The sequence below is a fragment of the Neovison vison genome, chromosome 6 (assembly GCF_020171115.1).
Source record: "Neovison vison isolate M4711 chromosome 6, ASM_NN_V1, whole genome shotgun sequence".
In the NCBI taxonomy this organism is placed as follows: Eukaryota; Metazoa; Chordata; class Mammalia; order Carnivora; family Mustelidae; genus Neogale; species Neogale vison.
Window position 1 is genome coordinate 62175975 of NC_058096.1, and position 12978 is coordinate 62188952.

Consider the following 12978-nt stretch of genomic DNA (forward strand, 5'->3'; position numbering starts at 1 on the left):
AACCACAGTAACTGCCTCCCCCCAAAAAATGCATCCACACATATGCATGCATGTGGATGTGTGCACACAGCATACACACCTAAAAACACAAAGAGCTCAACACTCAAACTAATTATCAGATGGTTGCAAAGCTAATTCCTGGAAAACGGAGACAATTCTGATCCTTTTCGCCTTTTTTTTTTTTTTAAAGCTATATTTTTACTATAAAACTTCCTCTTCAGTCCAAAAATTTTTTTTCAGGAAATAAAGTCTTCACAGAATTATTTTCTGTGCCTACATGTACCAAGGCGTTTAGGCAATTCTAATAATTTCATTAAAATAAAGAAATCACTAAAGAAAACAAGTTAGTCTGCTTTTCCCCCCAACACACACCAAAAACCAAAACAACTATTAGTTCACCAAATATTCAGCTTCTGTTTGATTAACTATTGTGTAGACCAGCCTAGAAAAGAGAAGGAGTCCAAAGCAATGGCAAAACTTAGTAGAAGCTGACTACTATAGAAACACAGGAAAATTAAAGCTGGACATACGGTTAAGTATAAAAGTATAAACCCAGAAGGAAAAAATAGATCAATCTATTTGCAAGATACAACCTTAATATGTCTAGAATAAATGGTCTAAGTATTTGGGCAAGGATTATAGCTCATTCAAAAACTACACAGGCAGATATATGTGTAAACAAATAAATATGCAGGCAAAAGCTTAAAAAACATATGTATGTATTATATTTGGCTTATATATAAAATATAATTTATAGCACTGTTCTGTTTGAGTGAATGCTTCCAAAGAGAAACAAAGTTAATTAGAAACCTCATACATACATGCAACAACAAAAAATGGAATACACACAGAAAGACATTTTCTAATAAGGCATAATAAATAAGTAGGCATATAAAAGGAATGATGACTTTAAAAGATGAAGTATGATTGCTTTAAAACTCTGTCCACAAACAAGATAAATTGAAGAAAGTAAAGTAGACAGAAAATAATGACAAAGAGCAAACTGGAGATAAGCACTTGGGAGAGTTGAGTCTTCCTAAGTAATCAGAATGAAGGAAATGCATCTGGACCACAAAAGGCACAAAAACCAGGAGCCAGCATATGCTTGGCAATCTTGTCTGTGAAGCTTTACTAAGCTGATCAAAATACTGCCAATTTGTTTTGTTTTGTTTTCTGCCATCATAATGGATAGTTACTGAGCAATTGATTGTATCATTGTGCAGTTGGTTGGCTTTGGTCATTAAGATGGATGAAATGATTGGACCAAGTGTTTCATGGTCTGGTGATCTTGGTCACCTTAATGACCCAGTTGTATTGACTGCAGAATCCTGACCGCCATGCATTCTCTCCATCTCCCACGGACATATTTTGATAATACCTATTACTGTCCTTACAGCAATTTCCTTGCTGTCTCTCTTTTTTAAAAGTCTCAGAGAACTAAGGTGCTGCTAAAGAAGATCTAAAATTAACAGAAACCAACGATGTAACTATATTAAGAATCACAAATCTGTAAACACACTGTAGATAATGAATTCATGAACACCACCTACTACCAAGATTTTTTTTTTTTTAAACAGCAAGATAAACTTTACCTATGGAAATACTAAATTGAGATTTGTAGATCCCGACATGCCTTCTTTTATCCCCCACCCCAAAATAATTTTAGGTAAACAATAAGTGTAAATTGGATTCTAACAACTTCCGGGTGTCGCGATCTGGTCTCCTGATTCATAGAGAATCGGTTCACTGGCGCTGCAAACCCACAGGCTTGGTCCCGCCTCCTATCCTGAGCCAGTGCTGACCGAGAGGCTGGTGAGACTTTGAATTACATCCTAACCCTAGACCTGCGGTCTGAAAATTCAGCTGTGTTTGTTGGGCTTTCTTCATGCCTTACAAGCATCTTTTACAGCCTTTCAGAACCACTGCACTGAAGCTCTGGGCGAGCCAGTCCTGGGTGCGCGAATCGCCAATGTCAGGAGATTGGCCCCTGCCATGTTCTCTTACTTCTGCCTCTTCCACGGTTTACAGCCCGTCATCCTGGGACTGTCATCCCCCCTCCCTGTGACCGGAGCCACACTCCAAACTGCAGTACATCTGGCTAGGGCCTGGGCCCCACCTGGCACCTGTCAGCTCTCCACTCCAGGAACTGGAGCCTCGCCCAAACACAGCCTTCTGGCGGGGATTCTGCAACATATGGGCACAACTCCCAGAATCATGACTGCCACCTGCCTAGCTCCCAAGGGCTCACCCACTGCTGTGCCCTGTCTTACCAGATTGAACCTTGTGCCCAAGATCGCTTAAACCATTCCTCAGCTTGCACCATGCTTTTCAGCTGGGCTTGGTCCTTGTCCTTTCTGAGACTAATAATGCAGCCCATTTCCTTGGCTCCTGTTCCACTGACCCAGGGTTTCTGTTATCTCAAATATTTCTCATGCAAAACCCACGCACACCCCAATCGAATGGAAAAAACATCACACTGAAGACCAGAACACCAGGGTTTCTAGCATTCTCTCAAACACTAACTTCTCATTTTGACTTTCTCGGTCTCAGTTATCTGACCTATAAAATGAAAAAATGTTGGAAGCTCTTTTTAGTTCTGGTGTTCTTTAACTTTATGAAAAGGCTTAAGATTTGGTTTAAATATGTGAGGAAATTATAAAATGTGTATGTGTACGGTTGGTGAGAAATGTTTTCATTAAGATAACTCAAAGGTTAATATTATAGTCTGATTTGTTGGGTTTTTTTTTAAACATTTTTATTTGTTTGTGTTTATTTTTTGAGAGAGAGTGAGAGCAAGAGAGATCACAGAGAGAAAGGGAGAAATAGACTCCCTGCTGAGCAAGGAGCTCTATGCCAGTCTCTATCCTGGGACCCTGAGATCATGACCCAAGCCGAAGTCAGATGCTTAACCAACTGAATCACCCAACCAACCCTGATTGGGTTTTATTTAGTATTATATTCATGATCTAGAAAAGGAAGCAAGCAGAACTCTAGTAAAATCGGCAAATTATGTTAAATTTTGAGTTATTTATCAGCACTGGTAAAGAAGACAAAACAGTGTAAGTGGACCTAAAGAGATTAGAAAGATGATTAGAAAAAATGAGATTTTTGCCTACTAAAATGCCAATGACCAGGGGCGTGTGGGTGGCTAAGTTGGTTAAGCCTCTGACTCTCGGTTTCAGCTGAGGTCCTGATCTCCAGGTCCTGGGATGGAGGCCTATGTAAGCATGCTCAGTGGGGAGTCTGCTTGGGATTCTCTCTCTATTTCTCCCTCTGTTCCTCAACCTGCCCTCTCTCTCTCAAATAAACAAGTGAAATCTTTTAAAAAATGCCAATGATTGGGGCGCCTGGGTTGCTCAGTGGGTTAAAGCCTCTGCCTTCCACTCAGGTCATGATCCCAGAGTCCTGGGATTGAGCCCCACATCAGGTTCTCTGCTCAGCGGGGAGTCTGCTTCCTCCTCTCTCTCTCTCTCTGCCTGCCTCTCTGACTACTTGTGATTTCTGTCTGTCAAATAAACAAATAAAAATCTTTTTTAAAAAAATGATCAGAAGAAAAGTAAGGAGATAAAAATTATTCAAACCTGATATTGTGCAGGTGGGAAAGGCAACAGAAACATTGTCAAACTATCCAGAGACAAGTTCAGTACAATTTTTGAATTAAGAAAACAATGGAGTAATGTAAGTTAAAAGCCAATACATATTGGGAAACAGAACAGCTATCAGACAGTCACATCTGATCTTATCTCCCAAGGCAGACAAGAGTTGATTTTCAGCCCCATTTTCCCTTATTTTTCTTCCATTGTAGAGGCTAAAAAAAAGTAAAATAGTTACTTTTCCAATCTCCCTGATGTTCAGATGTGGTCATTCAACTCAGAACTGTCCAGTACAATGTAAGGCAAAAATGTGCCTGAAGGATTCTGCAAAAGTTGTTATTTTGTTACAAAAGGGGCCAATATTGGTGCTGTTTCCTCCCTGTTCCTGTCTGGAAAGTATCCATAATACCAGGAGCTGCAGCAGCCATTTCATTGTCAGAGGCAACATAAGTGGGATTGATCAACAAATGAACAAAATAGTTCAAGATATAAGAACAAAGAAAATAAAAGAACCTGGGTCCCTAATGATTCCATCCATAAGATGAACGAATGCAATCACCTACCACCATATTTCTTGTTATAAAAGACAGAAATGACATTTTAAAGTCATCTTTAATTGGATTTAGTTCATTACTTACAGGTCTAAAATAGCTCTTTTGTCCCTGGTTTTGTATCAGCACACATACCAAACACACACACACACACACACACACACACACTCCAAAAGCTTCTACTCAACAGTGAAGACTTTTATGTAAATGGCAGAGTTTTATCTATAGTACCATTTCTGGAGCAGGAGAGTTGAACCTGGAAAATTTTAGGTCTGTTTTCAAAAATTAAAAAGGGAGAGAAACGAAAGTTATCTCACAAGTTAAGGAATTTAATATTGGTACATTTATCTAGAGTGGAATATTGAAATTCTGGGTTGAGAACATAAATAAAAGAGTACTGATCCCAAAGAGCCAGGATCTATTCATCAAGAGTGACTCATGCTACTTTCCATGTATCTTTCTTTGATTGAGTATGAAATATTAAGTAAGGAAAAGTTATCCATTCAATGAAAACATACTGAATTACCTAGGATATGCTGGGTGTGTGCTAAGAACTGGAGATGCAAAGATAAATAGAATTCAATTTCTTCCTTTAAGAAATGTGTTAGTTTCTTAACTTCCATGTAACAGTGAAGATAGGCAGGTAAGTAGATACTATCAATAATGTATGGTAAGTGCTTGACAGGGGCCGGTACAAGAAAGAATAGTAACATAAGAAATGGTGGCATGAGGAATGTCATCATGATTCATGGAGAGAGATTATTTTAGCTGTTTTTTGGAAGAATGAGAATTTCATCACTCTACATGGGGGAAATTATTCTGTGAATCAAAGTCAGTATGTGTAAAGGCACAGAGATAATTAAGGCATAGACCTCTTTGGAAAATGCAGTAAATTTGGCGTTCAGGGATGGCTCTGGAGAGGTAGATAGGCAGACCGCCTGCTGGGGAGGCATTTGGACTTTCTCCTGCAGTTAACTGGGAGTTAAAGCAGGATATTACATAAAGGAGGTCCATGATCTGGTGTGGTTGTTTTAGAACAATGATTCTGGCTCTGGGTAGAGGATAGATTAAGGAAGTGAGCGATTACAGGCAGGGAAGTAATTAGAAACCTATCACACAAAAATCAGACAAGAAATGAGAACCTGAAGAATTGATACCTCGAGGGTTTCCTGACCTACTGACTGACTGTTGTGAGGGGGAAGCAAGCACACTATTGGCCTGGGCGAGTGAGTGAGCGGCAGTCCTATAAACCAGAATAGAGATTCCAGGAGGAGGTACATATTTTGGTGAGAGGACGCGGGAGGAAGATAAGATGTTCATTTTGGGAGAGTGAATCATGCATATGGAGATCTGTATTTGAAGCAGAATTCCAACGAGGTCTGGGCTGAAAATACAGACTTGGGAGTCACGCAGAAAGAGGTGGTGGTGGTGGAGGAAGCTGTGGGCAGTGCTGAGAAGGCCCAGGCAAGTGGTGATTGAGGAAGAGAGATCTGACAAGAAGAAAGAGGAGGCATCCAGAGCTGGAGGAGGAAAATTAGGAGAATGAGTGTCAGTGAAACAAAGATAAAAGGAAATTAAATGAAAAAAAATAAAAATAAAAAGCTGCAAGGAGTGGTTAGTCTTGAAGCTGCAGAGAAGCCTTGTAAGGTAAGGAATGAAAAGGTGTGTGTGTGTGTGTGTGTGTGTGTGTGTGTGTGAGAGAGAGAGAGAGAGAGAGAGAGAAAGTGATGGCAACTATGGGGACCTAATTAGAGCCAATGGATTGGGGGAACACAAAGACAAATCACCAATAAATGAGAAGGGAAGAGGAGGTGAAGAGGTAAAGATGGTGGGCAGAATATGATGCAGGGCTAGAGGTGAAGGACATTTTATTTTTGAAGGAATGGAAGAAGCTAGACTCTTTTAAAAGATGAGGCTTGGAGATTCAGGGGGGCTGTGATAAGAGAGGGAATGGGAGAATCAAGATCTTGAGTAATTTTGAGAAGAGACTATTCCAGATATGCAGGGGAGACTTCCACCTCCACTTTGCCAGGTTCAGATTAAGTCTGAAGGTGGCAAAGCAGCAAATGAGTGAAGTCTCACCTGAATGCATTCACTTTCCAAGTGGAACAAGGTCATAGTATCGGTCATGCTGAGAATAGAGGGGCAAGATGGAATAGTAAGCCCAAGAAATGTGAGAAAAAATGGTAATCTGCAATATTCCGAATGGGAAACGAAAGCAGAGGAGAGAAACAAAGATTTTTCCGGCACTGTTTATATGCTATGTTCACATGTTAGGGGGGTGGAGGTGGAAGAAGAGGCAGATTGAATAGACAAAAAAGAGGCATAATTGATGACTCCTGGAGAAAGTGCTCAGCTTTGCATACGGGGAGGGTAATCTTTTCCTCTGACATGAGAAGGAAGAAAGTGAAGGTTTCTGGACAAAGTCATGCACTTTGTAAATAATCTCTTGAGAGTCTTAAGAACAAGGTGGAGAAATTTGGACTGGATGCAAAGGCTATTAAGTAGACAAATATCTCATTGAATCAATGCTGATTAATGGTTTGATGCCTGTCTTTTAGGGAGAATTCTATTTGCATGGCCAAGGATTCTGTCCTTGGCCCTGTCCTGTCAAGCATTTTTTTTTTTTAATTCAGTGCCTTGGATGAGACACATAAAGCTTGCTCATCAAATATGTGGATGACATGAAGCCAGAAGGGATAAAGATGACAGAAATATGGAATGACAGAATTAGGATCTAAAGAGTTATTGGCAGGGTGAAATAATTGGTTGAATCTAATAAGACAAAAATAAATAAAAATACATATGCAATATTTTACCCAGATGAAAAAATAAAACAAAAATCAACAATGGAACTAGACAGTTTCAGGAAGGTGTACGAGGTACTTAGTTAAGCAAGGTCACACATAAACAAATGTTTCAAAACATCATTTGGAGTAAAATAAGTGATATGATACATGACCATAAGAACTTTTGCAAACTAATTGTTGAATTTTCAGGAATTTTGCAAGCTAGTTGTTAAACACAGTCATTATTAAAAATTAAACTACACAAATTTAAAATTAAGTAAATTATGTTAAAAACATATTAATAAATACTCAAAATGTATCATTTGGTTTGGTTTGGTTTTACTACTTACTGTCTAAACTGTGCAGATTATTTCTATTGTATCTATTTGCTGGGAACACTATATAATGCTGTTTTGCTGTGCATGTCTTCCCAGCTCTACAATCGGTGATGACACATTGTAGCTTGAAATAGGGCATGGGTGAGAATATTTACACCACTGAAATGGGCAAAAGCTACAAATCATGTCTGCCTTACTCCTAACCCCTTGAGAGCCAGTTGTTAAACATTTACCAGCACACTCCTGAACAGGTTCACAATTTAACGGTATGGTGGTGGGACACACATACACACAGATCTTACAGGTCTGTGATGTATTGATTGATATTGAACATCTAAAATTACAGCACTGATTTATTCCTTTCTCACTTCAAGGGTAATTATTAAGTAGGCATGCTACATTTTAAGGACTGTTGATAAATTGTAGTATGTTAAAAGGAGGTAGGAGAAAGCCAGAATGAAAGGACTCAAAATCTTGTTAAATGAAAAATAGCTCAAGAGATGCTTGGTATGCAAAAGTCAGCAAGTATGGATGAGCTATATTTAAACACTTGCTGAAATAGTATGTGAAAGAGATATTACCCTAAGTGGCCCCAAGGTTTACAAACAGAACTAAAGGTGGGAAACAAATATCAATTTCTATAGGAACAAATAAGGACAATGAATAGGGACAACAAATATCCCAAGCATTCTCAAAAGTTAAAAAAATGAAAAGCTTTGGAGGTAACATACTTTCCTTCAAGCACAGCGTGTTTTAACATTTGGTAACATCAAACAAGGACCTGGGCCAGATGACCTTACAGGTATCATCCAACCTTCTGGAATCTTTGAAGTTCAGGAACATTTAATGCAAATGACGGAAGATATGCCCAGTCTAGTCTCTGTGAAACCAATTACTTGAAGACTTATTAAGAGGGGTCCCATATCCTCATTTTCCTTCAGACCATTAAACACATCCATTCAATGAAGGCCTCCAGAAGACAACAATATGCTAAAATGAGGGGAAAAGACTCCTTTAGGAGTGAGGATGAGATATTAGGAGTGAGGATGACAAAACCTGAATGAGAAACTCCCTCATCTTAAAAAATTAAATAAAACTTGCGTCACTAGTTAGTTACAGGGACATAGACAAGATGACATTTTTGAGCTCCCATTTCAGTACCTCAAACCTTTCAGTGCTGTGCAGTCTAAATTAATGGATTAAAATACATGTAAACTAATATGAATATAATATCAGTTTCTAGTAGTAAACGTCTTTATGTGGGTCAAAGAGACTATGGTGTGGACTGAAGTGTAGTGCAATTATAGATGATCTGGGAGAAATAGTACATGCTAATTTTGCCTGGGAAAATCAGAGAGGTGTATTTCAAACAGCAGAGAATCTTAAAACTTGAATGGTGGAATTTTTTTGTTGAATTTTAGAGGAGTTGGAGGCTTTGAGATGAAGGAAAGAATAGAGACTTGGAAATAGAAAGCCAAATAATCAGCAGAGCAATTTTGGAGGAGCTAACAGGTACTAGAGGGGATTTAAAGGAATACCAGATGAAAATTGTTGGAAATAAATATCCCAGAGCCTTAAGGACAGAGAATGGGGAAGCCTATTCAAGAAAATTTCGAGGACAGAGTACATTAGCCCCTCTAAGTATGTTTTGGATGGCTTCACTGAGAAGAATTTTAATGTAAGGAAGAGTAGATTTGGATTTCAGACAGAAAAAGATCAAAGTTGTGTAAGCACAAAAAGCTCAGTTCTAGACTTGGCAGAATCATGGACAGGGGAAAGGGAACAGTAGAAAAATAAAACAAGGGATTGTATTATAGGATGAGCTGCCCTGTTTGAATGAAGGTTGAAATTAATAATGTTTAAGTGAAATCTATCAATACTTCAAGTCAATGTGAGCAAATTAAATAATATGAAGCCATATATCTGAAATTTCTCTTACTGTCCAACCACATGTTGTAGACTATACAACACCTTCCAAAGTCTATAGTCTATCAAAAATAGTAAAAGAGGTATCAGACGACATGGGAGAGAATGAAAGGTGATGAATTTAGGGGTATAGTCTTTGGAGGACACCTCTCTGACTCCCCATAGAGTGGCAGTTAACATTTAATGGAATGTAAATGGGGAGCCTCATGTTCGGACCCCACCAAGAGGGCTGCATTTTGTCACCTCCCCAAGCCATGTACACTGTAGAAGGAGGTTTAGAATGGGACAAATTCAGGATAGGAGTGAAGCTGGTGAGAAACAACCATTCTGTATAGAATAAAAATCACAATTACGGATTAAAACAACTGGGGATCCTGAAAGTTAATGTTTGAAATTTAGTTTAAACAGCCTTCCTCCCTCTTTTTTTCCCCTTCTCACCTCCTTTTTTCCCTTTTTCTCTCCTTTCTCCCACCTTCTTATTCTTCAACAAGGGTTTCTTGAAGACTTAATGGCTCTGTATCAGTACTAGAAACCAGAAGCAAATTTACAAAGAAGCTAATTCAGCTTAAGTTTTAGGGCTCCCTACTCACATGGGCCATGAGCCACAGGTTTGTACATTGGTATAAAATTTGAAAGAGTCAGATATCTTAATAACAACCCATTCAACTTCTGTCTGTTTCTACTCAAACCCTCAAGTCAGGTTGTGTTGAGTTGCTGTGGGCAGTTCCCGGAAATAGGTAAGATGTGGTTGTATTGGTGTTACATTTAAATTGCATTTAATGGGATATATTTATGTTTCTTCTCAGGGTTTTTATGTACATAAAGTTGTTGCTAGCGATTCATGGCTGCAAAGAATACAGGGAGCCAACTCACTGGGCATGGTCACCTGAAGTGCAGAACTAGAGGCTGAATTCAAATGCAAACATCACTTGGCTTATGTCATGTAGCGCCTGAGTCATGTGGTAAAGATGAGAAACAAGATTTGAAATGTATGAACCAAAATCCAGTCTGTGGGGAATTTTTCCAATCATCAGCTGTGTAAAATTTAATGTGAGAAAATCAATTTTTACCAAAGCCTAACCAAAACTGAAGTTTTTTTCTGTTAGGAATAAACTTGATAATGCCACATAATTAATAATTCATAATTTATAAATGTACCATGCATATTTTTTTTTCTCTTTCTGGAGCAACTATTTGGAATTTCTCAGAATTCCTGTGTTTTGTATTACCTCTTGTGCCCTTTACCAAAAACACATCTGTATTTGGAAGTCTCATGGTTTAAGCCCCACAACTATCAAGAATAAAAACAAATCCAGTCAGCTGTGTGAGAGGAAAGACTAGATTACCTTTCCATTCTCCTTCAGAATATAGCATTACAGAGTCATTGTTATACAAAAGAGATGATGAGAAAACATGCAGACAAAAATGTAGGAATTATAGAGATATGTTAGGCATGTAGTATTTTAAAATACTACATTTGTTCTTCCGAATTTTGTGGTATTTATGGTAAAAATCATTATATATGTATTTATATATATAAATGTATAAATATATATTATATTTATTAGATAAATATATATTTATATAATAAATATATTTATTTATTATATATAATAATTATATATGTATAAATATATATTTATAAATATATATTTATCTAATAAATATAATTATTTATTATATATAAATAAATATAATATATATTTATACATATATATAAATTCTTATTCCAAATAAATATCCATTTTCATACTGAACTTGTATACTTTTTCTTAAGGAAGTCTCCCCTAAATCATAAAGGCTTTAAGTCCCATAAAATCCCCCTATACCCCTGCTAAAGACAGGAGAAACAAATTTTAAAAAGGCGGGGAGGGGCACAGTTGGTTAAGCCACTGCCTTCAGCTCAGGTTGTGTTTGGGGTTCGAGGATGGAGCACCACATAGAGTTCCCAGCTCCACGGGGAGTCTGCTTCTTCCTCTGATCTTCTCCCCTCTTGTGTTCTCGCTCTCTCTCAAATAAATAATCTTTTAAAAAAATAAAAATAAATAAAAAATCTAAGACGTGCAGTCAGAGAAAGATAATTATCATATGATTTCATTCATATGTGGAATATAGGAAACAAAACAGATGAACATAGGGGAGGGGAAGGAAGAATAAAATAAGATAAAAACAAAGAGGGAGGCAAACCCTAAGAGACTCTTGACTATAGGGAGTAAACTGAGGGTTGCTGGTGGTGGGGGGATGGGTAACTGGGTGAGAGGCCTTAAGGAAGGCACTTGATGTAATGAATCACTAAATTCTACCCCTGAGACTAAAAAAAAAGAAAGAAAGAAAAAGAAAAGAAAAGTAAGTCAAGGTTCTTGCCGTCTAGGAATGCACATTGCAGGGAGGAGACAGGCTGGCAAATAAGCTATCACAAAACTTCAGGGGGAATAGAGAAGTATGAGAAACATTCTGTGGTTCTTTTCATGACCAGTTCAAATGAAACTTTTATTTCAGCCCCCAATGCTATGTTGGTGGTGGAGGTTTGTGTAATCTGATGGAATTTTTCACATCACCTGCTCTTAATACACTCCCAAAGCCCCAGAGTTAGATCTCTTCGCTCAGGCAATCACAAGCTTCCTCAGGAGCTGCGTGGCGACTGAGTCTTGGCTTGTGGGTCACAGGTCTTCCATCTTCTCCGGTGCCACCAGCACAGCACAGGTCTCATCACTGAGATTCCTGTGTTCTGGGATATTGACTACTCACAGACTCAGATGGCCTCCAGTGCGCTGGAAGGAGAAACTAGGAGGGGATTTGAGGCAAGTTCGGAATGATGGATTGAGATTGAGGGGGTCCTAAAAACCATCCAGGTCCTTGTCTGTCAGCAGGAAGCAGGATGAATTCTGGCGGTGAGGCCATACCGAAATGCTATCAGCCTAATTAATGTGGTGACATCATTTCACAGAGGCTTGCCTCTCCCTGGATCCCAACGTAGCCACGTCTGCCTGGAAACCTTTGGCAGGCTCAGACAACTTCTGAATCTTCTTTCTTAAAATCTGATCCTGCGATACACTTGAAACTTGAAATGCTTCCTGAAAATGAATGCTTTCAGAACTGACTCATCACCTCCCTCACTGTACCAGCCCATTTTCTGGACCTCCTCATGCCTGGGTTTGGTATTTTCAGTCTCCGGGCTGCCCAGGCCCAATCTCCAAACCACTTTCAGTTCTCCCATTTTCTTCTTCCCCTAGGAGATTCTTCTGTGAGGTGAGTGAGACAAAACAGGGAGAGTATGATATACATGGTACCTGGAACATACTAGGCACTCAGCAAGTAACATTTCACTTTTTCTCCACCTTTCCTCCCAGAACTAGGCATTAGAACAATTCCACGATTCCCTCACCTAGGTCCTAGTGTGTCCTTCTCTCTATTCCATACTATACAATATTAACACAGGTGTTGTCTAAACTATCCTATAACAAACCTTATGTCTAATCCTCTGTAGGAGGTTGACTATCTAAATCCTAACCACTCCTTTCTATGAATGTGACCTTACTTGAATGAAGGATCTTTGCAGATAATTAATTTCAGGATCCTGAAATGAGATTATCCTGGATTTAGAATGGATCCTAGATTCAATGACAGTTGTCCTTATAAAAGAGGAAAAGATAAAGGAAGGGAAGGCCCATGTGGAGATAGAGGCAGAGATTGGAGTGATGCATCTTCAGACCAAGGAATGCCAAGGACTGCCCACAACCACCAGAGACTAGGTGAAGGGTATGGAATGGATTCTCCCCCA